The sequence below is a fragment of the Limulus polyphemus genome, unplaced genomic scaffold (genome assembly GCF_000517525.1).
Source record: "Limulus polyphemus unplaced genomic scaffold, Limulus_polyphemus-2.1.2 Scaffold69, whole genome shotgun sequence".
In the NCBI taxonomy this organism is placed as follows: Eukaryota; Metazoa; Arthropoda; class Merostomata; order Xiphosura; family Limulidae; genus Limulus; species Limulus polyphemus.
This window is the reverse complement of record NW_013665679.1, coordinates 1136717-1142291: the sequence shown is the minus strand read 5'-3', so window position 1 is coordinate 1142291 and position 5575 is coordinate 1136717. Positions and strand designations below refer to the sequence as shown.

The 5575-nt window shown below is 35.2% G+C and overlaps 1 protein-coding gene across 2 annotated transcripts in view; it reads left to right on the top strand.

Annotated features, from left to right (window-relative positions):
* The window catches only part of LOC106465597 (alpha-mannosidase 2-like), a 43448-nt gene that overhangs the window by 14609 nt on the left and 23264 nt on the right, over positions 1-5575 (top strand). The gene's annotated exons all lie outside the window — the stretch shown is intronic.

Sequence of the window (5575 nt, the reverse complement as noted above, 5' to 3'; positions counted from 1 at the left end):
TAACATTTTATATGTTAGAGTGAAACTAACAGTATAAAAAAAGATAAGAAGGATAGTTCTCTTCTTGTCAAAGTTCATTTAGACCTATTCAATTACTTTAGAATTTCAGTTGACAGAATAAAATTATCCTTCTTATCTTTTTTTATACTGTTAGTTTCACTCTAACATATAAAATGTTAGGCCTATGTCAATCATTAGGCCTATCACTTTTACATTACTTAACTTCATGCCAGCTATATTCTCTTTGCTTTTATCTGTCTAATACTGTCTGTCTGCTGCTTCCTGCTCATCTCACGCTATTTATAATTTTATTACATAGTCGTCCGGCCAAGTTCTATATTCTTGACACCAATTAGTTATCAACAAAACTTAAAAATAATATAGTATTCACTCACAAATATAAATTAATCACTAATATTTAAACCAAACAGTCTTTTATATCATGACAATTGGAAATCTTAATTTTGATCAGTTGATTATTTATGATTTAATCAGAAGTTTGGTTAATCAATTGTGGAAAACAGTAATTTTTGGAAACACTGATGTAAATTAATCAATTAATTTACATGATACTAATTGATATGATCTCTGTTCATAGGTAATCAGTTAAATCATCCATCTCTAATTAGGGGAGTTACTGAAACTGGGTTACACATAGAGAATATCACTAAGAGGAATTATTTTGAAGTTCCAGGTTATAAGTTGTGATGGCTCTTTACATAAAGGATAAATTGCAGCCTGTTGAAATTGAAAGCATAACAGAACTGTGTCTGTTGGTCAATGTACTATGTATTAAAAACAAAATCCAGAAAGATGCTATTGAAATAATACTTCATGTTTACTCAGGTTTTCATAGTGCTGAATTAATTGGGAGATTGTAAGGAGGTAGTACTTGTCCAGTTCCTCATTTAAAGATGGAAAGTGTGAGAATCATATGGACATTCCTTCATCTGGATTTTTGAGTGACAAAGATAGATATCAAAGAATTTTAATTGCACATCCCAGTTCAGGTTTCTTTGCTATATTTTCTACACTTTTACCATTGTGAAGTAGTAGTGGTTAATGTGACGCTATGTAGGATGTTATGCATATTGGTAACCAAAATAATGGTGGTATGACGTGCCAGGAAAAATAGGTAAATGATAATGATAAAAAAAATACAGTGCTTTACAGCACTGTCCCTTCGTCTTTGGTTTTGTACGACTTTATGTTTGGCTTTAGTGGCTCTGCAGTTATAGGTGAAGTATGTCCCATCTCAGGTCACTGCTCTAATACTCTGTAAACACTATACTCTCCTCCGCTCCCAAATATGTACATATAGGCTTGTCCAAACCATTTTACACTCTGGGGAGTAGTTTATATCAGTTCAGAGCTCCTTCTCTTTTGGTGTGGCTCTAGTGCAGGTGTAGCAGTAAGGGGTTTTTACTGGGGCTGAAGCTATAAAATATGCCTTAGCCTTTCCTGTAACCCCCATACCTAACCAACACTGATTACTATTAAATGTTGAGTGCAGCTCCCTCAATTGTTTGCCTAGCCTCAGCTCCTTTATAGGGAAGAGGCTGGTGTTGCCCCTGACTTAGTTGTTATTCTTTCACACATGTATTCAAAGCATTTATTGGTCTTCTTAATACTCTCAATACTGATTTTTATTATTATGTGGATGATTGGTTTATTTTTGTTAGTCATCATGTCGGTTGTTGCCTTACACTCAATTAATATCCAGTTACTTTCTTCTCTGGGTTGAATTTTTAACAAGTCCAAATCTCAGCTTATACAAATTCAATATCTGGTACATCTGGGTTTTTGGATAATATCTTTTCCAGGTATTCTTCACCTTCACCTTTTGACTTTACAATCCCCGGAGTCTTGGGTGTGCCTGCTTCTCTCTTCCATCTGCCAAAGACGTTCTGTTTTGGGAATGAAAATCGGACCCACTTGCCATGCCCACCTGTCACATCTTCTCACAAATTGTCAATAGTTTTCTCTGATTCTTTATACTATATTATCTATAACCAATAGAAAGGCAAAGTTTTACTCTATCAAATGATTACATTATGTTGTTTTCAGTACAGAGTCTTGTCTATTGTATCTTCAGTTTCAAAGTTTCTCTCACAGTGTTCAGATCACAAAGCTTTGTGAAGTATTTTAAGGCTCTTATGATATAGTTAGAAAGCCAGTTAATTTATTATAGTTATAGGACATTGTTTTCTTTGTGCATATTATTTTTATTTGTTCTCAGGTGCATTATTTAAGTAAAAAAACTTAGTTTACAAATATCATGAATAAAAAAATAAAAAAGTAGGCTTAAATTTCATCAGTAACCAACAGCAAAGAAACAAGGTCAAAGGTAAGTATTATATATTTTGTTTTTCTTGTATATTTATTCATTATTATAAAGGTAACTAAAATGTAAAAATTTTAAACTTGTTAGGTAAGATAATGAAAAAAATAAAAATTCTTCATGAACTATGCTCACAAGCTCAGTATGGTAACGTGAGTTGTGCATTCACCGAGTGTGGTGGGATTATTAGTTAGACATAGTTCAAAGGGCAATAAAACAATAAAATGAAATATGAAAAGATGTAGAGTGTAACAAGCTTTAAGCTATTTAGGATAAAAAATTGTAGTTTCCTGTTACAATCTGCAGTCTTTCTAGAAAGAAAAAAGGGGTAATGTAGGTTTATTTGATATTTTTTTTTATTGTGGTTACAATGTCATTCAGATAGACCAAGTCCATGTAAAGTTAGGATGGAGAAAATAACAGATAAAATATAAAGTGTTATTAAAAAAAATATATTTAATATTTATTTAGGAGGTTTTAGAGGCTATGCAAATGAAATTAGAAAAGTTTGAGATGCAGAAAAGTATTTTTGATCTTAACATGATCTTATCACTTTGCACATGGAGCAGTCAACACTGACTCCATATGTTCACACACACACAAACCTTTAATAAAAATACTTAATTAAGAAATATGATTTTTTTGTGGACAAAAGACTTGTAATGTTTTCAAAATTTCACAAAGATATACAAAAGTTATAGTATGGAAACTGATGGTTACTTTGTGGTTACAAGATTGGTCACATTGACTGACCCTGTATGGAAATAGTTAAGGGTTTCTACTCTCATCACACCATAACTCTGTTTTGCTTCACACACAATTCTACTCTGGTAGTGTATATCAATAATCAAGGTGAAACTTTATTTTACAACCTTTGTTTTGCTGTGGTTTCTACTTCTTTGGCTAAATTCACATCATATAAATCCCCGAGTTTGTCTTATGCTAGGTGTTATGAACATTGTTATGGCTTCTTTTTTTATAGTTTGTTCTCTTTTTCAAACAGAGTGGAACTTTCACTTTTCTGTTGTTCAGTTGTTATGCTATTGGCTAGGTGGTCCTGTGATCAGTTTTTTTGTTACAACAGTCAGCTGTCTTCCATTTTACTGGTCCCCAGTTCCAGATCCCACTTCTCCAGCAGTGAATAATTTTTAGTCAATCTTTGAATAACCTTTCCCCTATGCCTATCTTCCTCTTTGTCATATTTCTCGAGTATTGGCCACTTTTTGAATTGTCAAAATTACCCTATTGCTCTACATTGCTCTTTCAACCATAATTTTTCATTACTATGTCATCTATTGTGAGGTGATCCTATTCTGTTACCTCTTTGGAAACATCTTCTGCACCATCCTCAAATGTCCATCTTTCACAAACACATTTGTCTACAGTTTCATGGCTAGTTGTTATACAGTCTTTTGTTAGAGAAACTGGCTTCTCTTCCCATATAATTCGAATGTTGACGAATTCTTTCAAATATTCCTCCTTGGCTATATTTCAGTCTTGTTGGATTATCTTCAGGAGTGGGTGCCTTTGAAATTCTGTTTCTTGTCTTTTTTCCAGCTTCTCAGCAAATTAATTCATTTTTTGTGTACTTATTTTATGATTGTGGCTTGTCTGCTTCACTGTTGCAGGGTATAGAGGTGCTCTCTCTGCCACCTTTGAATGCCACAGAAGTCATTGACCTCTCTCTCATTCCCACTATTTTTTTGAGCTTTCACTTACATTTTGTACCTATACTGTGTTTTCAGTAGGATTTCAGCCTTTTCTTAATATGTCTTGCATCTCCTCCTTTTGAATCATTAGTCACTTGTTTGGTTTACCATCTTTTCCTGAAGACATACTTTGTATGTTGATTTCTTCAGGTCATGATCAGATGTTTATGACATTAATGCTTCTTGTATTTCATATTCCTTTTTTGTTTTTAAAGAAGGCTCTATATTTGTATTGTGACAGAGCCTTCCTATTAAAGACTGTATGTAATCAGAGAATGTAATCATTGCCTTTGTCTAGTTGCATTACTTACCCTATCAGACCTTGTTGTTCAGAAGAACATTTTCTATGTACTTTCAGGGCTGTTTGTTACTGTATGGCCCAAAAGAATATTTCAGAAGAGATTGACATTGGTTGTTTATACCTAATGACGAATCGCACTCTATAGATTTCCCTCCATTTTGTAACAACCGTCCACCAATAGAAGTGCGACATATTCACCTCATGGTTGTGATTCCTTTTGTTTGCTTCCACCTAATCATCACTTTGTGTTAGGCAGCTGTATTGTACAGATGTTTTGAATTTGTGCTGGTTTCACACAATAATGTGTATGTGGGCAGACCATGATAATACTATATGTTTATCCCATGCCCAGTTGTCTTGACTTTGTATTACCCTTACATCTCTCCTATGGGTTTTTTGGAGGATAACTGTTCCCTCATTAGCTCCATGTTTGTGCAGTTATCCTCCTCAGTTCTATCTCTTCACATGTGGTTTCTTTGCTTTTGGGATCTCCTTGGTAGGGATGCTGTCTTGTCTCAGATTCATCTACTGTACACATACCTTTGTGATCTGAGAATGGCTTCCTTTCTCCATAGGTCTGTTTTTGGAGATATTCTTGAATTTTTGGAGTCACATGTGGAATCTATAAGGCAACACTTAACCCTTTCTTCTTTGGTTGTTCATCTGTCTCAGTCTGCTCCCATATCATCTTCAATACCTGTTTCATGTCCTTCACTCTCTCATCCTTTGCCTGTTCCTTCCTCTAGGGGCCCGTCAGTTCATCATTTGGCTTGCCATTGTACATATCGCTGCCAACATTTCTGGTGACTATCAGGTGGCTCCTGGCCCAGTCGGGGCCCATTTGTCTGATTTTGTTCACCTATGGTGGGAGTTCACTCCCGACATGTGGGTTTTGTCAGATGGACTTTTTCTTCAATTCCTTTTCCCACATTCTTTGTTTCCAGTTCCAATATCCTTCTTAGGATCCTGCTACCAGTCAGCATCTATCCAAGGCTCTTCAGACTCTTCTTTCACAGCATGTTATCGAGCCTGTCAGCTTACCTTCTCCAGGTTTTTACTCCAGGCTTTTTGTCATCCCCAAGAAGACCAGGGACTGGTGTCTTGTGAACAATCTGTCCCACTTAACCAATTTCTGGGTCTTCCCCACTCTACATTGTACCCCTCGACATGGATTCCTGTACGTGGTGAGGGGACCTCCCAGGGAAGGTTCTGTATTTACAGTTA